A 27,306-nucleotide genomic window follows, 5' to 3' on the forward strand; every position below is an offset into this window, starting at 1 on the left:
GATTAATAAGTAAAGTGTAACAGTTATTATAGAAATGATCTGTAATTTCTGGCCAGAGCTTCTAGGAGGCTGCTCTCATCTTAAGTCTTCTTTTCTCTCGGCAGTTGGCTGTTAGTAAGGGAACATCCAAGTCTTACATTGGGCTTGTCCATTCATTTGGCAGTAATTTTTTAGTGTCTCTCGCAGGGCACTGTACTAGGCACATGAATAAGATTTGTCCTGCCATTGCAGAGTTCATGACCAAAAGAAAGAAACAGATATGAATTAAACTCAATAAAATACAGTCTGAAAAGAACTGTAATAGAAGTAAAAACATCACGCTCCAGCAGCCCAGAGTAAGAGGCATGATTAGATCCGGCACATCTACGTAGCACTTAACGGAGTTAAAACACAAATTGTCTTTACTTCTTTGTCAACAGATCTGTTTTTTAGTCCATCTTCAGGCAGCTACATTTATTGTGAATGTGTGGCCTCATGTAACCGAGGCAAAGTTTTTCATGTCATGAGTGGTTTCTAGAGAGTAAAGGGTAAAATCTCTTTTTGGAAGAGGTTGGACACCCTAACCCTGTATTCTCCTGAACCTGAAATACTTCTCTTTATGTTTTGTTTACTTTTTAAGAACATTCTCTCAGAGCTTTGTAAAAAAAAAAAGTTCATTTCTACTGAGCCATTTCTTTGGAAAAATAACTCTTTTCAAATAAAGGAGTCTTATACCAGAAGGACTTAGCATTGTCCTTGACCTTCTCCTCTGCCTTGGGAACCTGTAGACATTTTTTCATGGACACATGGTCCAAGTAAATTAGGTGCTGATCTGATTTGCATATTTTCTTCGTTGGGTGCCGGGGGGTGGGGACACAATATTTGGTTTTTCAGTTCATTCTCTCCTGCCAACCTTTTTCCCTCCCTAAGTAAGAAGTAAAGCCTGACCTTGTTTCTTGGAAAATGGCTTACTTAGTTTTCAGAAAAATTAAGTTATCTCTGTATAGAGAATTTAGGTATTGTTTAAAAATAAATTCATTAGCAATTAAAAAACAACACAAGGAGCACCTTGGGGCTTTATTAATTAAAATCAAAGCTATTAGGCATGCATATTGTCTCCATATTTCTCTTATTGGCATTAAATCTGTGCATTCATTTGCCAAATAGATTTATTACTTATTTGTGTTACTATTTATTATTTGCTAGATAATGTACAAGCGATGGGGAGACTTGTAATATGGTGGTGTTTGCCTGCAGTAGGAGTAAATACATAAATCTTTTATATAGAGTTTTAAATATTGTTGATCTTTTACATATCTTGCATTATCAGTGTATATGCTATGTTGCCTGCCCCAAAGGAGTATGTAAATTCAGTCCTAATCATGGTGCTTAAACCTGTAGTTCCAGAGAGAAGCAACTGGCACTGAAGCTACCTGGCTTAACCTTCCACCTAGGATCTGTCAGCCGGCCAACAGGTATTGGATATGTGTTTTCCAAGTTTAATACTGATGTAAGTTAGATATAAAAGAAATAAAAATTATTACATTTGGCTTTACAACTGGGAAGCAAGCCTTGCAAGAATACATTTAGAGATTTCTAGAACAAAAGTGGACTATAACCAAACAATATAACTACTCATTGTTTAGGGTAACAAGTATAGTTCAAATTCAGGTTAACTAAAGAAATTAACTAAGGATTCATTGAGAAGCTAAGATTAGGGTCTTGAAGAATAGGTTCTGTTTGACTAAGAACTGGGAGAGTGAGTTAGGACAGTCTAAGCCGGGGTCTACGTGAGGCAGGAATGACCAAGTATGAACAGGTTAAAGAATCCGTGAAGTGGGATGGGGTGAGAAAGGTTAGGAGTACCAAATGATAGAGACTTGAAATGCTAAGCACAGAATTCTTGTTGGCACCCGAAAGGAACTGGGGGAGAGAGAATACAGTAGCAAGGCAGCCAGAGACTATACAGGTCTGAGTACTTTTGGTCTCAAATTTGTGATATAGGTTAGGAAGTGTGCTGGCCAGTCCTGGGAAGGACATGTATGTGCACTTGTGTGCGGTGTTAAAATTGTTTTCTGTCCCTCTTATATTTGGTCAGACGGTAGGACAGACTAAAAGAAAGAGAAATAGCCACAGGACAAAATAGGCTTTTCAAAATCTAAGCTGTTGGTGATATATCACTGTTAGCTTTTATTTAGTATCAGATTTCATAAAAAATAAAAATTTACCAAAAACTCTACTAACAAATCTAGAAGTTATTTTAGTTTTTTTAAAAAAATCATAATTCATAGTTTATTTATAATTCAATTTCATATCTTTTGCCTCTCACCCCAAACACCCACTGTTTCAAACCAGTTTACCTCCCTTCCCACCCCCCGCTTTTTATCTCATGTTTATTCTTCAGCTCTTGGTTTAGGCATCATTTCATCTGGAAAGCCTTTCTTCAGTCAGGGTATTACCCAGCTGTGCTCTTTTATGTCACCTGTACTGTCCTGGGACATCTCTTATTACACTGTACTGTGATTGCAGGCTCGGCTCTGGGAGCTCAAAGAGCTCAGGGACTTGTCCTGTTTGCTGTTGAGCCCTCATCTGCCAGGGTGGGTCAGGCACATGTCTGTCACATGGTTAGTAAATATTTGAGCAATGTAAAGGACTTAGTTGGACTTACTTGTCAATTGTAATTCTTATTTTTTTTTAAAACTTAATATCTAAACAGTTTTCTGCTTTTATGTACTCATTTATTATGGTTATATTATGTTTTTTAATGTGTACATTCCTTAAGTATTTCCCTGTTATTGGGCATTTAGATTATTTCCATTATTCTTTTTCCTATTTACGTAGTACTACTACCATAAACTTTCTTGTACATACAGCACTTCTTTTTTAATACTTTTAAATTAAAAATAATAAAGGAAAAGCATACATAAAGGATATATTCTTAAAAAGATGTGTGTTTGTTTACATATTGTGTCTAACTTCATAGTGAGTGGCCTATAAAATAGTATTTGTTTTTGCCCAGATTTTATTTTTTTCAAGAAAAGTATGCGTTTATTCTGATTCAAATTAAACAAATTATAAAGTGAAGCCACTGTGTTGCTTAGATAGGGGAGGGACACGGGTGGGATATATGGGGAATACTGTTTTAAGTAGGGCATTCAGGGACAGCTTCTGAAGAGGTGACACTAGAGTAAGGCACCATGCACAGATCTGGGGATAGAGCATTTCAGACAGAGGGAGCACCAAATGCACAAGTCTTGAGGTGCAATTCTGCTGGTATGGTCCAGGAACAGTGGAACAGCCCTGGAGAGGGTGGAAGGGAGAAGCAGGGGCTGGGTCTTACAGGTCCCTATAGACCACAGTCAGGCCTCTGGCTGTTATTCTAAGTGTAATAGCATGCCCCTGGGGTATGACAGGACCTGATTTCTCTTTTAAAAGGATCCCTGTGGGTTTGTGTAAAAGTTAGACAGCTGCCAGTCAGAGTGGAATCGGAGACTGGCGAGGAGGCTATTTATTGCAGAAACCCAGATGAGACATGATGGGGGCTTGGATAGGTTGGGGGCACTGGAGGTGTTGAGAGTGGTCAGGTTTGGGATTTGGTGAAATGCTGTGTCCTGAGAGAGGAAAATTTTACCACCAGTTAAAAAACAGTTTAAGGCAAACCTGTGGTTGAATATGGGTTAGTGTTCAAAATGCCTTTCTCTTCAGAGTATCTGGTAGATTTCGTATCCTTGAAATTACCAGATTGGTAAAGTGGGGAAAGGAACAAGGAAAGGTAAGGGCTGGGACTTGATTGTATTAATCCATTTGCTGATGGAACAAGAAAGATTTCGTAACAGCACATGCGCAAATTTTCATCTGTAATGGTCATATGTTTAATATAAAAGGTATGTTTGAAGAACATGTGCTTGGATAGATTATATACTGAATTCTGGTGCTTAGTGTGATTGTGTTCAACTAGATCTGTTTAGTATTAACTGTGAAATATGTTGCAGCAATAATAAGAAATGCAGTGGGTGCTTTTCTGCTATTATCAAAATCCATTAACAAGTTTTGCTGTGCTTAACTGCTTTTCATTGTTACGCTTTATGGTTCGTACTGAAGCTGTAGATGTAAAAGATATCCATTCTACAGTGGTTTCTCAAGGCTTTACAAACAATGATGTTGTATTTTGAGTAAACATCTGTTTACTTCATAGTAATGATAGAGATGCTAGACAGGTTATGGTTTGCTTTTTTCTGCTTTGTGTAGGATTTTAGCCAGGTAGAGAAAAGTATTTGCCAATGTTCTTGAGCTTTGTGAAACTACATTGGCTTATGTGAATGCTTCACACAGACGGATGCTTTTCTTTATTGCTTTTATAGAGAGGCATTAGCTTAGCTCAAGGACACCCTTTAGTGTAGGAGGTCAGTGAAAAGGGGGCAAAGGAACTTCTGCAGCCACTAAATTGAAGTGGAGTGTCTTTTTTTGATAAAATTTGGTTTTGGGAGTACAAAATTTAAACTTATACTGTTTGCAAGATGAAAGATATTGTCATGGTGTTGAGTGTTTATTGGTTTTTGTTTTTTTAGGGTTGGGGTCTTTAAAGATAGAATTTTAGAATCCGCTTTCCTTAGCTACTTAAAGATTTAGAACAAAGATTTAGAAACTTTTTGGGTAGCAGATCACTTTATTAATCTGGGGAGAAGTGTGGACTCTTTCCAGAAAAATATGTGCACATACTCATTCAACAAGTTTATTCTGCTTATGTTTATTGAATGGCTGTTCTCTGCCAGGCAGCGCTGTAGATTGATGTTTAGGATACATCAGTGAACACAGTTGAAACAAACAAACAACAACCACCCAAATACCCTGCCCCGTGGAGCTTAGTCTAGTGGAGACAGTGAGCAGTGTATTAGAATTTGATAAGTGCTTTGGGGAAAATATCATATGGAAGGGAAGGATGGTCTATTGTGATTTAAATAGAGGAGTCAGGATAGGCCTCATAGAGGGGTGATAAAATTAGCCATGTGGAGTTCTGGAGTTTGAGTGCTCCAGGCTGAGGGGAATAGCCAGCCAACACAAAGGCTGGGTTAAGGATGATGAGATTGGAGCAGGACTAGCAAAGGGAAGAGTGGTGTGTTAATTTCATGGGGCTGCTGTAACAAAGAACTACAGACGGGGGGGTATAAAACAACAGACATTATTTTCTCACAGGTCAGGAGACCAGAAGTCTGAAATCAAGGTGTTGGCAGGGTTGTTTCCTTCTGGAAGCTCTGAGGGAGTATCCATTCTATTCTCTCCTGGCTTCTGGTGGCTGCCAGCAATCTTTGGCATTCTTTGGCTTGTGGACACATCACTCTAATCTCTACTCCTTTCTTCACATCTCCTTCTCATCTCCCTCTGCCTGTCATTGGATTTATTTAAGACCCACCCAAAATCAAGGATGATCTCATCTCTAGACCCTTAATTACATGGGCAAAGACTTCTTCTAAATAAGTTGCATTCACAGAAACGGGGGGTTAAGACTTGGATTTATCTTTTTGGGCTCACTGTTCATCTGTATTGACTGCTAAGACAGATGCAAAATGTAGTATATACTGGTAAGGGGGTCGAGGCAGCTAGACTTCTGGAGTCCCTGGGGTCCTATTAAGAACTTTGGCTTCAATTGAAATGGAAAGGCATCGGAAGGTTTAGAGCAGAGAAGTGACATGTGATTTGCATTTTAAAAGGATCACTCTGACTGCTTGTGTAGGCCATAGACTGGGGCAAGAGGGTAGAAATGAGACAGGAATCTATTGCAGTAATAACCCATGTGAGAAATGATAATGGCTCAGACCAGGGTAGTAGGGTGAAGGAGGTGAGAAGTGTTTGGCTTCTGAATGCATGTTCAAGGTAGAGCAACAGTATTTTTATTTTTTATTTTTTATTAAATTTATTGGGGTGAAGAGCAACAGTATTTTCTGATGAATTTTGATGTAGGGTGGGGGCGAAAGAGAGGAGTCGAGAATGATTCCAAGATTTTAGGACTGAGCAGCTGGAAAGATAGAGTCGTTAGGAACTAATGAGAGGTCTGGAGTTAGAGCAGGCTTTGCGGAAGAGCTTAGATTTGGACACAGTTTAAGGTAGTAGTAATTGACAAGTGGAAATGCTGAGTTGACAGTTCGAAGACGATAGAAGAGTCTGAAATTCAGGTGAGAAACCTGGGTTGGAGATACGTAGTTGTCCTTCTTGGCAAATGTGTGGCAATTAAAGCTGGAAGAATGGAAGAGATCACCACTGGGGTATAGAGAAGAGGAAAGGTCGAGGAACTAAACCACGAGACTGCGGTCTGAGAGAACTGTCAGCAACACAATTTGCTGAGAAGAGATCAGTGAAAAAAGAAAACCAAGAGACTGCAGATGATTGTGGAGGGCATCCTGGAAGCCAGGGGAGAAAATGTGTCAAGCAGGAGGGAGAGATGAATGTGTCAAAAATCTCCTAAACCAGGTCATAACAGGACTGGGAATTGATCATTGGATTTAGCAATGTGGAGGTCAGAGGTGATCTGGACAAGATTAGTTCCAGCGGAGTGTTTTGTTTTGATGAGTTTAAGAGAAATCAAAGGATAATTTGAGAGAGAATGTAGCATCTTTTGGGGGAGTTTTTGTTGTAAAGGAAAATAGAGAAATGGGCTTTAGGGTAGTGGAAATTTAGTGAAGACTTTTTTTTTTTTTTTTTTTTTAAGATGAGAGGAGTAACAGTATAGAAGTATTTTACCACCTCAAATTTTTGTGTAATTTCAGGGGATTAATAGGCCCCGTGAAGCCTTCTGTGAACCTGCAATTTAAAAGCTCTTGGTCTGTAGCTTGTCCGTAAAACTACAGGGCAGCAACCTCATGCCCTTCCTTGAGATTTTTCTTTTATGTGAAAAGTTTGCGTGCTCTGATAGTTAGACCACAATCCTACGATATAGGTATTATTATCCTCATTTTACAGTGGTGGGGAAATAGAGGCACAGAAAGGTTCAGTAACTTGCCCAAAGTTACCTAGTTAGGAAGCGGCAGAATGAAGTTTTGAACTCAGGCAGTTTGACTCCAGAGTCTGTTCCATAACTGCTGCGTTATGCTTCCTCTGTGGTTCTAATGAAGTGTGGGGTGCTAATGAAGTGTGTGAGTATGGCGTTAGGGACGTAGGATGAAGGTAGGAGTCGAAGGGCAAGTGATGCTTTTGGGAAGTCTTTGAGATTTTCATCTCAAAGATTCTGTAAAAGAGAAAATGTCTTTATGAATTTGTCTGAGGTGATATACAATGAATATAGCAAGACTGTAATAGTTTTTATTCCAAGCACTTAAGAATAGTTGCTTTTCTTCGAGCAGATTGGTGAGCATCCTTTCTCATCGGATGAGAGTTGTCGGCTGGCACACAGATCTACGTTTCCTATTTCCAGCAGGTGAAATTGCTCCCTCTCTGCCTCTACTTTATTTTCTGGTTCCTTTGACAATAGGGTTTGATATTTTGGTGTACCTTGGATGGCATTGTTCTCTTGGATCAGATGACCTAAATTACTGGCTCTTTTTATTGCATAGTGGTTCAGGTATGCCTTTGGGACCCTGGAGTTAAAATGGATGGTCCTGAGTCAGTGTGGCTTAAGGAGCATGTTACTAAGGGTCTCGTAGTTCAGTTGGATAGTGCAGACTCCATTTGCTTTGGTACAGGTTGTGTACCCCTTTTCTCTATTATGCAGCCAGTCTTTGCTTCCTGAGGTAACTCAGCTATGTTCTCCCTGTAATGTTTATCCAACAATGGACTAGGCAGGGCCAAGAAGTAGGGGCAGTAGTACATATGAGGGTACCAGATTCCAAGGCACAAGTCAATTAGTGACTTAGCTGACATTGGGACCCAGTTTTCTTAATGTCTAGGTTAATGCTTAAAAAAAAGGAATGAGTTATTTTAAAATGTATATGCACTTTTGTGCAATTGTGTAATTTTCGTCATAACAAATGTATAATGTTTCATAAGTTTTCTATTTCTTGTTTTTTTCCGTTCAGTAAATATCAGTGTCACTGTTCTAGGCACTGAGGATATGGTTATGAATAAATAGAAAAAAAATTTTTGTTCTCCTGGAGCTTCTAATAGATAAGTATCTTCTTGTAGTTACAGTTGTTTCCTTAGGATAAAGTATGAGTTCCAATATTACAAATAAAATTGTTCAGTAACATTTCTAAACATTACAACAAGTTTTCTTTTAAACTTTGTAAAAAATGAAGTCTTCTACAGTATTTATTTTTTTCTATTAAATGTATACTGTTTGTCTCATTACACACAAATGTTATCAAAAATCGAAATAAATAGGGACCTCTACAAAGAAGTGTTTTAAGTATCATCAATTCTTGATAATTAAAGAACTTGGATAATTGCTTTTTTCACTAATCAGCTAAAATGTATAAATAGCTCTTGTAATTTTTGGCATGGCTGAGGAATTTTTCAGCCAGTTTATTGTAAACTTAATTGATAAGATCTATAGTAAAGTCAAATTTCACATTGTAAAGTTGACTTGTAATTTCTGATGCCTTACTTTGGTGATCCTCCTGCCATTCTACTTTCATTTCTAAAAATTTTCTGGGGACTTGGCAAAATCTTTAATAAAACTGGATGACTTTGGTAGATGGCATTCGATGTGATCCAGTCTGTTCTGAAATGCCCAGTTTGGACTTTTACTCAAAGTGTGCCTATGTTTAGTAACAAAGAAATAACCCTGTAAAAAGTTATAACCAAATCTCAGCTTGAAACAAAGGATGACCTGTTCAAATTAAACATCAAGAAATAGCTTTCTATAGCTGAATACAGCAGAGACTTCAAGACAACAGTCTGTGCAGGGTGATCACAATAGTTATTTTGATACTTCAATAATATACCTATGTTATTAGACATTCACTTTATTGTGCTTCACTTTATTGTACTTCATAGATATTGCAGTTGTTTTTGTTTTTGCAAATTGAGAGTTTGTGGCGACCCTCATCGAGCAAGTCCGTGGGCACCATTTTTCCAACAGCATTTACTCACTTCCTGTCTCTGTGTCACATTTTGGTGATTCTCACGGTCTTTCAAACTTTTCCATTGTTTGTTACGGTGATCTGTGATCAGCGATCTTTGACGTTACCATTGTAATTGTTTTGGGGCTCCACGAACCACTCCCATATGAGACGGCGAATGTAATTGATAAATGTGTGTTCCATCGACAGTTCCACCGACCAGCCGGTCCCTTGTCGCTTTCCCTCTTCTCGAACCTCCCTATTCCCTGAGGTACGACCATATTGAAATTAGTCCAATTACTAACCCTACAGTGGCCTCTAAGAGTTCAAGTGCAAGGAAAAGTCATATGTCTCCTACTTTAAATCAAAAGCTAGAAATGATTAAGCTTGGTTAGGAAGGCATTTTGAAAGATGAGATAGGCCGAAAGCTAGGCCTCTTGTGCCGGTTAGCCAAGTCGTGAGTGCAAAGGGAACGTTCCTGAAGGAAATTACAAGTGCTACTCCAGTGAACACACGAGTGATAAGAAGGTGAAACATCCTCGCTGCTGATGTACCAGGAGAAAGTTTTAGTGGTCTGGACAGAAGACCAAACCAGCCACACATTCCCTTAAGCCAAAGCCCAGAGCAAGGCCCTGACTCTACGGTCCCGTGAAGGCTGAGAGAGGTGAGGAAGCTGCAGAAGGAGAGTTGGAAGCGAGCAGAGGTCTCGGTTCATGAGGTCTAAGGGAGAAAGCCGTCTCCATAACATAAAGTGCAAGGTGAAGCAGTAAGTGCTAGTATAGAAGCTACAGCAAGTTACCCAGAACAGAAGATTGAGCTACAATCGTTAATGAAGGTGGCTGCACTTAACGACAGATTTCAGTGTAGACACAGCAGCCTTATGATGGAGGAAGATGCCACCTAGGACTTTTCATAGCTGAGAGGAGAAGTCAACACCCAGCTTCCAAGGCGTCAAAGGCCAGGCTGAGCCTTGAGAGTATGTTTTTTTCTAGGAGGGCAAAGAGAAAATCTAATTTCTTAGATAAACCAATACCTTCCAGAAATTGAAACAGCCATATAACTTACTGTTTTAAGTAGGTTGCAGTGTAAATGTTAACAGATAAAATATTGATAACTTTCTTCACTTAGAATTCCTTCAAAGGTTGAAGTGCTTATTGGAGTCACTCAGAATAAGTAGTTCTAATTTTTGACTTTGATGTTATTTTAACATTTAGTAAAAGAGAACATATTTAAGGGGAACGTTAAATATTGATGGTTTTTAGAGGAAAGAAAGGGGAACTTATTTTAAAAATTTTACATGTTGTGCATTACATACTTAAAATAGCATGAGATAGTCTTAGGGGAAGAAAGTACCTGATGACTTAAGGTGAATGAAAAAAATTTAGAAAGTCACTAGCCATTTCAAGTGAAATCACTTTAGGAAATTTATATAAGAAATATTTTGTGAAGATAGACTGTGTTACTGTATTTTGAAGAATAAGCAGACTAAGAATTTTGTGATTATTATAGTTGGTATGAAATTATATACCAGTTGGATGTTTACTTAAATCATATATTGAAATTATTTATCATGTTTTTAACTGAAACATTTTTTAGTTAAGCAGAAGTTAGCTTTGGTTTGGGAAGTGATGTGATATGATGGTGACGAGCACTCATTTGGAAGCCAGACACCTGTGTTTAAATCCCAGCTCTGGCAGTAGTAACTTTATGTTAATGAGGAAGGTATAGAACTTTACTGGGCCTCAAGTTTCCTCATCTGTAAAACAGGGATAATAATAGTACCTATGTGGTGGGGTTACTGTGAGAATTAGATGAGTTAATATATACAAAGCATAAGTGATGAGCGAGGTCAAATATTTCAGTGTTTATTGAACACCTACCATGTATATTTGATGTTAGTTGTTGGAAAATACAGATGTGGGAGAGATTTAAAAAGAATTGAGAAGAGAGATGACTGTTAAGAGAGGAGGTATGAGAATTAGAGAATTCACATGATTGAAATGTGCTCTGCTAGAATAATGAAATTATTTTGAGGAAAAGCAGGAGTTGAGGGCTGGACCATTCAAGAGTTAAAATGCAGACGTGGTTCCATAGTGTCACGGTTAGCACATCTGCTTTATACGCAGAAAGTCCTGGGTTTGCACCCCAGTGGAGCCACGGTCCATGGTCTACAGCCATGCCACCCTGAACAAGCCCGACGTCTGATCTCGGAAGCTAAGCAGGGTCGGGCCTGGTTAGTACTTGGATGGGAGACCACCTAGGAAGACCAGGTGCCATAGGCATAAATTTAAAAAAAAAAAAAAAGTTAAAGTACATGCCAGTATTTGAGCAATTCGTTGATTATCTCCTTGAGTGGATGAGGTAAAGCATTATTTGCCTCTCTGTATAGCAGAATAATAATTCTGGCTTGATTCTTTTTTAAAGATTTAAGTTAGGTTGGGTATAATTTTTAAGTAGTTTACCAAAATAAAGGGGGAAATAGGAAATTCCTAGAAGTAGTGAGTAGAAGTGAAATCTGAAAGATGCTGACAAGGAAGAAAACAGGATCAAAGGAAAAAGGGTTCTGTTGAGGCTAGAGGACAAATGTATCTGAATATTCAGGATTGCTGGGGCCTTGAATTGATGGTTTCAGATATGAAGAGTGTGTGGCTGTGTAAGTGGATGGCTTCATGGAGTGAAGGTAGAGGTCACTGGAGATGAGGATACCTAAGAAGCAGGTACCTGGCTGTCAAGTGGATGTATCTTCTTGTCGCCCTCACCTTGATTATGGTAGTACTCAGGTGAGAAGGAAAGCTGTTAGCAGATATTAAAGACTTCCGTAAATGAGGAGAAAGGACCATTCAGAGATTATTCTGTTAACACTCTGTGGTATTTCTTTTGTGTAATTTTCCTTTATATCTCATTGTCTTCGATGTATATACTCTTTTGTAACTGGCTTTAAGCAACTTTTATGTTTTCTTACTATATAAAGTGGTAGTAGATGTTTATTGTATAAAAGTTAGAAAATAGGGTTAAAAAGAAGAACCTTAAAAGCATCCATAGATAATTAATGTTAGCTGTTATTTGTGATATACCCTTCCAGACTTTTTTCCTATGCAGCCTGTATAAATACATTTTAAAAAGATATCATGTTAGATATATTTTTGCAATTACTGCATCTTCAGTAAGATATGAACATTTTCATGTCATTTGATATCAACAAATATACTTTCAGGATTATTTTTATAACTGTAATTTTCTGTTATATAAATTTGCTATAACTTACTGATTGAATCCATTATTGAGCATTTCTAACATCTGCTGTTTTCCTAAGCCAGTTGTGTATTGTGTCTTTATGTTAACATGGTTTATGGTGGTTGGATAGTGTTTTGGTGCGTGAATTCACTGCAAGTCCACAGTGTAATGAAGGGTTGTTTTTAACTCTTGACCTGATTGACACAGAACTTATGGAGGACAATTCAACTGTGTAGTTATGGCCACACACAGTAACGTTTTATCTGCAGTATGAATGTCCAGAGTTCTTGGAGTTGATTTTTTTGGGGGGAGAGCAAGTTAACCATGTCAACTTGGGTCTTTGTGCTATTTCCTGGACCTGAAGATTTATATCAAATGCTTAAAAATTTGGAATTTACTTTGCCATGTTTACAGCAAGATATTCTCACTTGCTTTTCTTTAATGACAAAGGGTAAATAACCACTGATTTTAAAAAAATTAAGTATTAAAAGCTAAAATGGAGACTAGTGTTACGAGAGTCATGGCAGTAACATAAGTTGCCTTGCGTTTTCTTGGCCGATGTCCTTGGAGACAGTACATGTGTTTTGCAGAATGCTCGGATTGAAAATATTTACACAGAAAATGAACTTGCAGTATGAACACATCGAAATAACTAATTTGTTACCCCTAAAAATCTCAGAGTCTACAGCATTAAAGGACTCCTAAAAGCTGATTCTAAAGATAGGATTGGACTGGGGAAACTGACTACTGACTTTTTTCACATGACTTCTTCAAAGCACTTTTCTGAAGTGAGTTTTTACTTATTTGTTAATTTGCTTATTGTTTGCATGTGACTTCCCTACATACACCAGAAAGCCACAGTTGTATTTACCACTGTATCCCTAGTCCCATTGAATGAATGAATCAATTGTATTAGATCTGTTTTCAATCCATTGAAGTTACTAAAGAATTGACTTCTTTAGGAGAGTAATTTTCCAGATACACACGAGTAAAATGAAATGAAACAGTGTTTATCCGGGGTGTTCTGGTGGTGCAGGAGGGTAATCTGGGAGTCCTTCTTCTCCCTAAATAGTTTTCTTCCCTCTAAATTGCCTGCCTAACAACCACAGCTCTGTGATTTTGATCAATTCAACCATTGCATGTTTTTCTAAGTCTTGATTCTGAAATAGTTCTTACCTGGTGCTGCTGTGATGTATCTGGGACAGCATTGTGCAATAGAAATTATAATCTGAGCTTTAACTGTAAGACACATGCGTAATTTAACATTTTCTAGTAGCCACATTAAAAAAAAGACAAAAGAGAGGGGAAAATTAATTTTAACTATATTTTATTTAACCAAATATATCCAAAATATTATTTCAGCATGTGAATAATCTAAAAATTCTTATTCTTTACATTTTTTTCATACTTAGCTTTTGAAATCCAGTGTGCATTTTACACTTATACACTTGGGTTAGTACATTGCAAGTGCTCGGGTGTTAACCATATTAGACAGTGAAGATTTAGGGAATCATTTAAAAGCAAAACTGTGAACCAGAAGGCTAATAATATAGGTGATGGCCAAGATATCTACTTAATATAGTCTTTGTGAGGACAACTTTAATAGTTTTTTTTTTTTTTAAATGTTATTTGGTACAGATAAGTTTGTAACAGCAGTAAGTTTTTGCTGCAGGTTGGAATTTATGTATTGAATTGGTGAAAAGTTTAACCTGGATAATAAAAAAAAAAATGCGTTAATAGATTTTTCTAAAATCCAGGAACTCTGAAGCTTGTCATCCTTTATAAGTATTAAAAAAAAAGTGGGAGGAGAGGATCTAACTATATCTAATGTTTTATTAATTGTTTTACGAGAATAGACATCTGCAGCATATATAGTAAAATGTAAACATTTGTTATTCTGGGTGGTAAGTACGTGGTGTCCCTTATAGTCTCTAATACTTGTCTATTAGTTGTAAATATTTAATGAAAAAAAATTTAAAAGTATAAAAACCTTGATTCATGAAAGTAAAATGTAAACGAGAACATTATTTGATGTATTATAAATTCTGGAAGTGATGCTGTGCTTGTACTTTACATAGTGACCATATTCTTTCTTCACCTTCAATTAATAGTGAGTTGCAGAAAAATGGTAACTTATTTTCAGCAACCGCTTTCTTTTGTTGAGACTTGTTATGAAAGACATACCATCTGGATGTGATTTAATATAATTTCATGTTATAGCTATAACATTTCAAAGAATGTAATATTTCTTAGACATCTCTATTTAGACAGATGTTTGACTTGTAGGTCTGTAAAAAGCGGAAAAATAAGTAGTAGTGACATTTTTGGAGTTTAAAAAAATTTTAAACTTTTTTTTATAATTCAGTCAGCAAAATTCTTTTTTATTTATTTGATATTGTATTAAAGGCACAGACCAGATATTTACTTACTCAGTGGAAATAGGCCTGAATAAGTATGTGATTCTTTGATGGAATCTCAAATTGACTTTGTAAATTTTATTTGTATGATACTTTGAGAGGATAAGGTAAAATAAGAGTATTATATGTCAGGAACAAAATATTTGAAGTAGTAGTAAGTTTCAGTCCAATGTAGAAATGGTTTATATTGGGGGGTACACACACAGATACACGCACACAGACACATACACACAGACACACACGGGGCGGGGAGGGAAGGAGAGCGGGAGGGAGGGGTAGATTTGACAATTAAGAATTATATATATTTAGGATGTACAGTTTGATGATTTGATGTACGTTGTGAAATAATCACTACATTGACTCTAACATCTTCATCACCTCAGAAAGTTACCATTTTTTTTGTTTTGTGGTGAGAACACAGGATCTAACTCTCTTAGCAAATTTCAAGTATACAATAAAGTATTATTAACTTATACATTTCTAGAAATATTTTTTTTCATTCAATGAATATTTATTTCTTACCGAGTTTATATTTCACTATATAATAGTAGAAATGCCTACCTTCATGAAATTTATAGAGATGACAGCTGTTTGCATTTTGGTGTCTTTTCCTCCCATCTCTTTTTCTAGTCATATGTATTAGAAAATTGGGGTGGACATTTATGTCTTTTCCTAAAACAGCATTTACAGCATAAACAATTTCTTACAATATTAAAATCTTTGAAAACCTTTTTTTAAAGGGCTTCCTACTATTTTTTCTTACAATAAAAGTAATATATGTTACTTATAAACTTTGCACATATAGAAATGTATAATTTAGCAAATAAAAGTCTCTAATAGTTCTGACCTCCAAAATGAAAACAGTAAGTTGGTGTATATTATTCCTAACTTTTTCTTTTTTTTTCCCCTGTAAATTCTAGCCATCTCAATCTCCCCAAACTTCAATCTGTTTCCTCAGTTCAGCAGTACTTCCGGGCTGTGCTTGGGTTCCCCCTCCCTGTGCTGTCCTTTAGAAACTGTCTCCAGGCGAACAGCTGAGGCAACTGTAGGGCTCACTTAATGTGTTTCCTGGTCCTAACCTTTTCTATAAAAACATAAATACTGTATGCCTTTTCTGTCTTTTTTAATGAACAAAAATGGTATCGTACCCTATATGCTGAACTGTAACTTCTTTCACTTAACTATAAATCCTGAACATTTTTCTGTATCACTATACACACATAGTCTACTTTTTAATAATTATATTTCATAGTATGGGACATTAATGTTGCAATTTATCCAGTTCCCTGTTGATGAATGTTTAGGCTTTGTCTAGTGTTTTGCTGTTATGAGCAATGTTGCAGTTAACATCCTTGCCAATATTTTTATATAAGCCTGTGAATATTTATGTAGGATAAATTCCTAAAAGTGGAATTAGTGAGTTAAAAATTTTGAATTTTAATAGAAATTGCTCAATTAGCCTCCAAAAAGGTTGTATCAATTTACATGCCTATGGGCAATACATTAACCATAGGTTTTTAAAACAGCATTTATTGAGTGCTTACAGTGTGCCATAGTACTGTTCTGTGGAACTCTAATCCTCCCCACATACTTCATGAAATATGTGCTGTTATTTTTTGTGGATGAGGAAACTTGAGGATACAGCTACTAAATAAGTAGTAGGGCTGCAAGTAAACAGGCAGTCTCCTTCTCGAGCCTGTACTCTTAATTATCAGGTGGCCTTTCCTTTTAGATCTAGGTTTGACCAAAACATTCAGTGCTATATTAATGAAAATGTATTTTTGCATTATTGAGAAAATAAAACCCTGATTATCTACAATTCATGGGGAATGACCCCTTTTAGTCAACTGTATTTTAAAAAAATTAAGTGCCACTCTGTGTCAGGTACTGTACCTTGCAACAAAACCTTTATCTTCACAATCATCTTCTGAGGTTACAGTTGAAGACACTGTTCTCAGTGGTACCAACTGTTTGTACTATAGAAAACAGAAAATTCCCTAGGCCCCAGACCTCGCAGACCAGTACCAGTCTGTGGCATGTTAGGAACCAGACCACGCAGGAAGAGATAAGCAGCAGGTGAGCGAGCAAGGCTTCATCTGTATCTGCAGTTGCTCCCAAGCACTAGCTTCCCTGCCTCAGCTCCGCCTCAGATCATCGAGCCTGAGATTCTCATAGGCGCACCGGTCCCTATGCCAAAAAGGTTGGGGACCGCCGATTAAATGGGTTGGTGATTTTTACAGAGTACTATGAATTGGGATCAGAAGTACCGTATTATAAATAAATCATCCATATGTGATTCCCCACCCCCTTGTAATTGCTTCTTTCCTAAAAATGAAATGCAGCAACTGTTTTCTCCAGATCAGTAGTCTTTTACTCTACCAAATCATTGCCACAAATTAACAGAAAATGCCCTGATTTTTAAGGTTTTTAAAACAGTTTTTTGTTTGTTAACCTTTTCTTATAACTTAAATGGTTTAGATATCAGATAGTCTTTCTTTTGTTGGTGATTGTGGCTTATGAAGTCTTGTTCCTTACCTGGTGCAAACAGCCGTTTCAGCCCCTAGCCTAGAACAGGAGTCGGCTGACTTTTTCTGGAAAGGGCCAGATATTAAATATTTTAGGTTTTGTGAGCTGGATGGTTTTTGTCACAGCTACCAAACTCTGTCCTTGTAGCTCCAAAGCAGCCATGGGTAATATATAAACAACTGGGCATGGCTGTATTCCAATAATACTATATTTACAAAAACAGGTTGCAGGCTAGATTTGGCCACCCCTAGCCTTTAGAAGATGCCTGTTAAACACTCTGAAGATGATAGCTTCTTCTCTTAAGCACAGTGGATTCTCTAAACTTGGGGTGTGAAATGGGTTTCCTTTGTTCCCTGAGTCGACACCCACACTTTGTTTTCACATCCACATTTTTGAGGCTTTGGAAATCTTGTATTTAAGAATTGAACCAAAGTCTACAGCCATGCCACCCTGAGCAAGCCGGATCCCATCTGATCTCGGAAGCTAAGTAGGATCGGGCCTGCTTAGTGCTTGGGTGGGAGACCACCTAGGAAGACCAGGTGCTGTAGGTGTAAAAAATAAAAAAAAAAAATAAGAGATTGTAAGCTGACAAGGTCCTTGCAATCTGTGAGGTCAACCAATGGTTGCCTTGTCTAAAAAAAAAAAAAAAGTGAACCGAAGACGTTTAATGGGCGAAGATTAATGTATGTGTTTTCACAAATGAGTGGATTAGTGAATTCACATATTTGTTTTATTGTCAAGTATCTAAGTGTTAGAAACTTAGGACTCTTGGGCACCTAGTGGGCCCATAAATTTCTTCATTTTCTTTAATAGAAAAGTCTATTGCAGTGTCCTACATGGTAGCCACTATCCTTATGTAGCTACTTAAGTTTAAATTAAATTAAACAAATAAACTTATTTATTCACACTAGCTCAATAGCCACATGTGACCAGTAGCTGCTGTGTTGGACAGTGCAGATAACAGAATATTTCCATCATTGCTGAAAGTTCTATCGGACAACCTTGATCTAGAATCCTGACTGAGGAGTTAGGAACAAAAGAAATGGACATGATATTGAAAGTATAATAAGTAAATGATATTTTTGTTATATTCTAGAAGAGCTATTGTGTTTTACAACTCTTTACTGGAAAGAATTTTGCCATGATCAGGATTAGAATGCAGATGTACTCTTTAAGTACGTTCTATAAATGGATTTTCCTTTCACTTGTTTCTATCTTTAAATTATGGCTGAAAATCAAAATTCTAGAAACTTATTCTGTTAATATCGCAGAGTAACCCAATGCACATAACATTATTTGGAAGAAAGTTATGCTGAGTAATTGTAAAGAAAAGGGTATCATTCAGCTGATGGGTGCCTCTGTGAAGTCGTGGTCTCCACACTCCAAACTAGGCCTATGACAGTGCCAGGTGGTCCTTCTGTATTCCCCCCTACCCCATCCTTTTGCCATTGCTTTTTTTTCAACTATTCATTAGATCTGGGATTCCTGTTCCCCTTTCTCTCACCACCCACTCTTCCTTTCCACTTCGTGAACAGATGACCTGACTTCCTATTTCATAGAGAGAACAGAAGCCTTCTAATTGGAACTTCTCAATTTCTAGCCACTAATGCTGCTACTTGTCAGTGATCCCCAACTACGTATAGTTAACTGGTGTTCAAAATTAATAGTCAATTTATTAAAGTTAGAAAATGTAAAACCCAGTTTTTTGAAGCCCTAAATTTAATTTATGAATCTTATTAGTCTATTCATGTATTTAGTACATTTTATATAAAAATATAAGAAGAATAACTTTCAAGATAGCTTTTGATGTGTATTGATTAATTCAGGTTGAACAGACTTAATTCCCTTTAAACATCAGTTCCATTTATAAATAAGACTAACATTAAATTGCATTAAAAATTGAACAAATGTTTGGGAAAGCTTACAACTTCTTGAAACAAAACCGTCTCCAACTCCTCATACAACTTCTGTAAATACAATTAAACTTAAAAATACAGTAAATTTCCCCTTACCCAAACATGTCTTTTCTTGTTTTCCTGTTTCAGTAAATGCTGCTCAGTTGTCTAAGCCAGAAACCCTGCATAGTGTGGACTCCCTTTCTCCCACTGTCCATAACTAAGTACTGTTTCTTTTTCCCCTGTCTCTTCCTAGTCCCATTTCCCTAGTTCAGGCCACTGACTTTTCCTGAGTTACTTTTTAGCTTCGAAGCCAGTCTGCCTGTTCAAATCCTTTGCTCTTCCTGTATTCCTTTTGATTTTTTGTTTTGCTTTAGGACAGCCTTATTGAGATGCAGTTCATATACCAACATTTAAAGTATACCATTCAGTTATTTTTAGTATGTTCACAGCGTTGCGCAGCCATCACCATAGTCAGCTTTAGAACGTTTAATCCTCCCAGAAGAATCCCTGTACTCGCTCGTTAGCAGTCACTTCCCATTTCCTCCCCACCCATCCCCTAGCGTAAACAACCACTGATCTACTTTCTGTCTCTATGGATTTGTCTTTTCTGGACATTTCATATAAATGGAATTATACAGTCTTTTGCGACTGGCTGCTTTGACTTAGCATAATGTTTTTAAGGTTCGTCCATGTTGTCGCATACGTCAGTACTTCTTTCCTTTTTATTGCCAAATAATTATCCATTGTACGGGTGTACCACATTTTATTTATCTGTTCATTAGTCGATATAAGGATATTTGGATTGGTTCCACTTTTTGGCAATTAATAAAATGCTGCTCTGAACATTTATTTTTGTGTGTGTATGAACATGCTTTTTTGTTTTTGTGTGGACATACCTTTTTGTTTTTCTTGTGTATATAATTAGGAGTGAAATTGTTGAGTCATTACAGCCCCTCTATGTTTAACATTGAGGAATTGTCAAACAATTTTCCAAAGTGTCTATACCATGTTATAGTCTCACCAGCAGTGTACGAAGGCTCCGATTTCTCCACATCCTTGATAACACTTGATGTCTGTGTTTTTGATCATAGCCGTTCTGGAGGATATGTGAAGTGATTTGATTGTAGTTCCTTAATGTCTAATGATGTCAAGCATTCTTTTTTGCTATCTTCTTTGGAGCCTTTGATCTTTTAAAAATATAAATCTGATTATATTAGTTACTTAGGAAAAGCCCTCCTGTGAAATTCTTTTCTTCTTCCTTCTTTTTTTTTGTTTTTTGTTTTTTTTGTTTTTGGCCAGCTCAACTCTTACTCATTTAATTTTCCCGGCTTTAGTTTGGATGTAATTTCCTTCAGGACTTTCCTGACCCCCATTATTAGCACTCAGCCCGCCACGTTGTGGTTCCCAACCACAGTCCTCTCAGTCTGCAGAGATTCTGCCTGGCACATCATTGGCTTAAGCACTGAATATATGAATGAATGTAGGAGTTTTTTTTGTTTTGTTTTTTTTAAACATTTACAGTTTTGTTTTTTTTTTTTAAAGTCTGTCTTGGAATTTTAATTGGACCCAAGACAGTATTCCGTGATTTTTTGTGTGTGAGATGACACAAGGGGAGGATCACATAGAATAGAGGGCTGCATGGCTGTTGGTCTGCATAGACAGAGGCCAGGTGACACCCGTGCACTCTGATCCACTGTAGCTGCTTCCTGCCTGCCTTGGGGGTGCTCTTTGACCTGGAGGAGGTAGAGGTAAGGGAAAGGAAGTGGGAGAATGAGAACCACAGAGTTGATTAGCAGCCTGGTGATCTGAGTAACAGCCTCCTAGGACTGGTATATTGCAGCAGGTGGCTGACCTTGAGTTAGCTTTTTGCATGGGAGTAAATATATTTGGTCAACTGGTGCCCTACTTCTGCCTTTAGTTCTTGAATTATAGGCCAGACATTCATTTTTAATACTGAATTGAAATTCTGATCATGGGGATAGATTTTTTCCTTTTAGGAAGGACCTCTTATTTTTTATTTTTTAAAGACCTTTTATTTCTGAACTGAAAAAGTGGATTACATCCTATACTTTTACAGGGTTGTATAGAACAATAAAAACAATCTGGATTTGTTTCAATGATTGTGACTTTACTGACATAAATATTATCATTCTTCATCAGAATATCTAGAAATAGTCTGGGTATTTTCATTTTCGTACTCCCAAACTGCTATGGTTTGCAGATAGGAAATTTCACAGAATTCATGTTTCCTTTCCTCATTTTACTGAGCCCTAACTTCCTTGGCTCTTACATACCTACATTTTTGCTGAATGCAGGACCATGGGAATATTTGAAATTTTCTTCCTTTCCCAAGAGTATAACTTTACTGTGGTGGGGAAATACTAATTTTCCATAGTCCAACATATTTAGGCATTTTAAACTCCTAGTCTTCATTTATGTGGCTTAGTTTCTCCATAAGCCACACCACTAGGACCTTGGTGTGGAAGGAAAAAGAGGGGCCGGACTTATGGTAGAAACATCTAAATGTTTGAAAGAGCAGCTTTGGAGAAATGAGGGAGGAGGATGACAGAGTAGTCATCGCAAATCATTCAGTGCATTGGGCTGTCTCGGGGCTTCATCCAGAAGCACCAAGCTGAGGCCTCATGAAGTGATGGTTCCTGGCTCAGCAAATAGTAGTGTTAGATGTTGCGTGTTTTCTGTCTTCAAATAAAATAAGCACCTTTCCCTGACTATTCTAAAAACCAAATAAAACTTTTAAAAAATGAGCTGATTGGATAGAAATTATGATTATCTCTCAGGTTTGTTTGTATGTTTTTAAAAAATTAAGTAAATGGACATAAGTCCTTTTGCTAAAAACATTTGTGTTATATCCAGGAAGCTGATTTAGAATTTTTCATTTATTTATCAAATATTTGAGTACCTACCATGTGCACTGTATGTTCACCAAAATCTGTGGAAGACTCACAGATGAGTCAGATGTTGACCTTGCTACTCTGGTGCTTAGTAGGTAGATAACAAATGTATACATAGGTACTTGTGATATGAGGTCACCTGCTCTAAAGTTTACAAAGTTCAGTAGAGGAAGCAATGACCTCTTGAGGGGAAAAGAATTAAGTTGCATGGAGAGACAAGGGGACGTTTTATCTGAATGTCGAAGTGAAGTTGAAATGAGCTTCTTTTCTAGCACAGGAGTGACATGAATAGGGCTGTGCTTTAAAAAAGCTATTTCTAGGAGGTTAGGTGAAAAGTAATGTGAACTAACCTTTCCAAGTGGCAGTGGAGATGGAGGGGTGCGATAGGAATGAGAAATCTGTAGAGGTAGAGTCAGGTGCATTTGGCAATTGGTGGAGCAAGGCGCAGTGTTAAATGGGGTTTTTTTGTGCATAGGTAATTCGAAATGTAGCAGTGCCATTAAAAATTTGGGAACACAGGAAGAGAAACTGATTTGAGAAGGCAGAGGATAGTATGGCCTTTCATTGAGAAATCTGGGTGATTTTGGTCATTAGGCAGATGGAAATATTTAGATAGACCTGGAGAGAGAAGTCAAGGTTGAAGATGGAGATATTAAGAATGAGGATAGTTGAATCCTTGAGATGGAATGAAATTGACAAAGGATTGAGTACCAAACGATTTGTCTTTATTAAAGATGTCACATTGCAAAGCCTGGAAATCTTCCAGTTTTAGGATAGGAGTGCTCCAGAAGAGAGGGTGTTGTTTAAAAACTTAGACTTTTCTTTCTTTTCGGGGGTCTTTCAGTTTGATTCTCCTTTAGGGGAGATAATAAAGCATAACGGTTTTGAGCATAAGAGCCCAAAGATTGAGTTTGAATCCTTGTTTTGCCACCTTACCTGCCATGTTAGAGTTACGTATTTTTTTTTTGTGCTTCACTTTCCTCATCTATAAAGTGGAGATGATAATACCTACCTTATAAGGTTGTTTATGAGTTATTCAATAATTTAGCCTGGTGCTTGGAACATAATAAGTGCTCTATAAATTGTAGCTAATGTTAACATTAGTTTTTTTTTTTTTACTGGCTCCACTGTTTCTCTTTTTAAATCTGAATTTGTACAAAAATAATTTTTTTTCACTCAGCAAACTGACACCAGCTGGATTTTCAGAGAGAATTTACCTTAGTATTAATAGTGAATAATTATTGTGAAATACCAAAAAACATAGAAACAGCCTTAGAACATCAAAAGCCTGTATAGCTTGTTACGTGTTACTGGGTTTCTTGTTACCCTCCCCCATGGCCTCCAGCTCTCCACGTGGCGGCCCCTGCCTTCCACCAAGGAGTTGTCGGTCTCACTTTACTCTCCAGATGCATGCTAACAAAACTGTTCTACAGATCCAGGACCTTTTATTTTCATTCAGTTCGGATTTTGTTTGGCATCTTAATCCAAGGATGACTTTTCTGGACTGTGGTGATTGATATAAATTGTTGTAAATGATATATGAATGTTTGTCCAATGAAATAGAAATGATAGACCTAAGTTTATTTACTTGTGGGAAATTATTTATTTGGAATTTATTTGGAAATATTTTTTAGATAAATCACCCTTTTCCCAAAGGGGAAATTGACCTTGATTAGAGTTGCACAACGTAACAGTGCATTCATTGATCACCAATAAATATCTTAGATATATAATAAGAATTAAAAATTATCATCTAGGTGTTAGTAGAAACCTTGTCCCTCACATTCGAATTTTGTAGTGTTTCTTTTTTGCATATATTGAATTTGGTAATGTTCTAAGTTCTTTGTGGCTCCACAGTTGAGTCTGGTGGGTGTATAATTGCACACAAGCTGCAATCAAAATAGCAGAGTACCTTAGTTATTGGGATAGAATTGGAACCCAAATCTCTTGATGTTGATTAAAAAAAAAAAACCTCCACAAATCTACTGAACATGTTCTCCGGAGAAGAAAAGAATTTTGTAGTCTCCATTCTGTTATTACTTTACTTACCTTAGGAAGAATCTTACCTGAAAAATTTTAACTCTTATAAAGTAACCACAGAAGTCTTTCATTTCTCTTTTTGGAAATAATACTGTAGTTCATGGGTCCCCATCCCCTGGGTCGTGGACTGGTACTGGTCCATGGCCTGTTAGGAGCCAGGCTGAACAGCAGAAGGTGAGTGGTGGGCGAGCAAAGCTTCATCTGTATCTGCAGCTTCATCTGTGTCTGCAGCCGCTCCCCAGCGCTAGCATCACCGCCTCAGCTCCACCTCAGATCATTGGGCATTTGAATCTCATAGGATCACTTGTCCTGGTGCGAAAAAGGTTGAGGGCTGCTGTGTTTGAGCCTGTATCAAAAATGGTCTGAGGTGCCCTGGTTTGTTTCAGTTGTGTGCTTTTGTTTTTGTTTTCTTTTTCCTAATTGAAGATGTTCTTCATTCTTGCTTTCTGAAAGGATAATGCTCCTTTCCATGTTACAGCTAGTAAACTTTGAGGTGTGGTGCCTGCTCTAATTATTTTCTCACATAAAAAGATTTTAACATTTAAATTAACATGTTAGAAAGAGTCAGTAATTGACAGTTAAATATTAGTTTTTAATTTTTGTGAAGGAAAATGATAACCTTTCCGTGATTTAATACTTCTGTTTGTTTTCTTTGACAATTTAAATATCTTCTTAGATAGTACCTGGATTTTAAGGTGAGAGAATAACCTCATTTTTTGTCCTTATGGGTATTAAATATTCAGCGTCTTTATGATGGGGAAGGTAAGTGTCTTTAGTATAGAATGATTGGTATTTTGCTTGAGCTAATACCTTAGAAGGAAAAGGGTAAAGCTGAAGTCCAACTAAATAAAAAGTATCAGTACTTTGTTCTAGCTCTCTTAATCCAGCTACAAAGTTTGATCAGCTGTGGGAAGAGTTGAGCAGAACTGGAAAACAAACCAGCAACAGCGATCTTATCCTGTTTTTCTTCTCGTTGTTTTATTTTGTTCCTCTGTTAAGATTACGGGGAATTCTGTAAAATCTTGGTGCCTTTTGGTGGAGTATCACATTTAGTATTAGGTTAATACTAAATTAACCTTATGTAAAAGAGAATTGGATTTTGGCAGCCCATGTAGTTCATTCACTTAGTCTGGTGGGTAGAGGATGACAATTCCTAGTGGTATTTCTTCAGTGTTAATTTAGAAAAAAAATGATTATTTAGTGAAAAAGAAATGGAGCAATAACTTGCTAACCTAGGGCAAGATTATACAAGACGGTGGTTATTAGAAATAAATTTTATTTAACAGGAATAGGAAAATGTTTACTTTGTGACATTGGCCAGTCATTGATGCTATGTGTGTGTGTGTGTGTGTGTTATGTTTAATGGCAAGTAGCTTCATTATTTTTCACCATTAAAAGCAGTGAAGAAAAATAAGTGGCTTTCTAATGAGGGAATCATTTTCAAAATTTTAAACACACTAATACTAAAGAGATTATTTTCAGTACACATTTTTCTCCTAATGTTAAAGTGATCCTAATCTTCAAAGAGAACTTTCAAGAAGATACACTAGTTCAGCAAAGCAGACTAATATTTTAGAAAGACTATAACCAGTAATAAAAAGGGCAGAATTATAAGTTTGATGCATTAATTTTAATAACTTTTTCCCCACAGCTCTTGAGTCAAGATGAGAAAAGTTAAACAGAAATATGGTTGTCATTTTGATTCTACTGAATTTATTATATGAAATGCTATCCTCCCTTCAGATGCAGAATTAGGGCTTAGGTCTTTTTTGTTTAAAAGAGTATGAGTGAGGCTAATTTTCTGTAGCAGAGGAATTAAAAAATTTTTTTCACCAAATATCACTCAAAGCAATATAGTAAGAAATAATGCAATCATTTGAATGTAGCAGTCTAGTAATTTCAGTTATAAGTGGTCTTCTGTATTTTTAAAATAGCAAATTGTTAGGGATTATCTAATTGTTTTATGAAATGATAGAGCTCATGAAAATTATACTGCTCATAAAAAAATAGCTGTTATAAAATTGATAGTTTGTTTTTTTCATTAATTTCCCCCTTTATAAGAGTACTTTTGTTTCAGTGGTCTGTCACAGATTTGGGGTTCTGCATTTTATGAACACATGCTATAAATCCATTTTAGGAATGTAGTTTACTTTTGCTGATGTGCCTGTATAGGAAGTCTTTTTTGCTTTTCTGCAGGTTGTCAGTTAAATCATCTGCTTTTTAAAAAGAGTTTTAAAATTCTTTGTGCCAATTCCTGTACCTTCCTGTACCTTACACTGCCTTTAAACCCTCCCCAGAGGCCAATTGTCCATGGAGCTAATGGAGCTTAAACCAAAGAGACCCTCACCTCATGAGCCCGTCGGCATTTTATATTCAAAATTTTGTAGTCTTTTTCTGAAAGAGGTCTCCCAAATTATATAAACATTAGATAAAACCTACCTTTTCTAAAATAGCAGAGCATTGGAGAAGATGAGCAACACAAGTAAATGTAGATTGTTAGCTTTGTGTTTTTAGGTAAAAAGGATATAAATAAAATATTTGAATGGGTTTGTGTGTGATGTCAGATTTAATTTATCATGATAACCATCAGTAGTGCACCAGATGTTTTGAGTGTATTTAGCGTCATATTAAATTAAGCATAACCAGTGGCCTCCAAAGTCCATGAGTACTCCCGCCAAGGTAGCACTGAAGACAGTGCCTTTCCTGTCTGTCACCACTGCTAGCTGCTCTTTCTCTCTTGCCATGATATTTAGGCTTTCAAATTGCTCATGCAAAAGGTGGGCCTTGGTATTTGAAATTTGTATTCCATAGATCTACCGTACCGAATGAAGAGGCTTGCATTTTTCTTTTCATTCCAGTAGGTAGTCATTTTTAATTTTTCCTTATCTATAAACCAGTGGAAACAAATAAGATTACTTAGGAGTTTATTGAGGCCCAAAGTCTAGTGAGAGGGAAACCATTATACACAAGTGCCAGTTAACCATGTGTACGCCTCAGATTTTTTATACCTGCCACTCATCATGGAAAAAAATTAACTTATTGATTGTTATATAAATACATGTTAAGATCTGAAAATTCTTAGTTTTAATTACACTCAGAAAGACAAGTATTAAAATCATTCAAAAGCTTTCTAAGAATTTAAACGAATACACTGTGATGTCACTTGATTCCTGCTTTATCAGCATAATCTGCAAATGCGTGGATTCTCCCTACCAGTGTGGGTGGAACATCGTCCATCTGCAGTGTTTTTAGCATGAGGATCGTTAAGATGGCAGACCTCGCAGATCAGACAGTTTCCTCCCGTATATTC

The 27,306-nt window shown here is 36.8% G+C and overlaps 1 protein-coding gene and 2 pseudogenes across 2 annotated transcripts in view; all 3 read left to right on the plus strand.

Annotated features, from left to right (window-relative positions):
* RERE (arginine-glutamic acid dipeptide repeats) overlaps positions 1–27,306 on the plus strand; it is a 367,252-nt gene that overhangs the window by 18,761 nt on the left and 321,185 nt on the right. The window lies entirely within an intron of this gene.
* LOC112481787 lies at positions 11,136–11,251 on the plus strand (annotated as a pseudogene).
* On the plus strand, positions 17,579–17,697 carry LOC112481790 (annotated as a pseudogene).

Source organism: Pteropus alecto, unplaced genomic scaffold (genome assembly GCF_000325575.1).
Source record: "Pteropus alecto unplaced genomic scaffold, ASM32557v1 scaffold125, whole genome shotgun sequence".
NCBI lineage: Eukaryota > Metazoa > Chordata > Mammalia > Chiroptera > Pteropodidae > Pteropus > Pteropus alecto.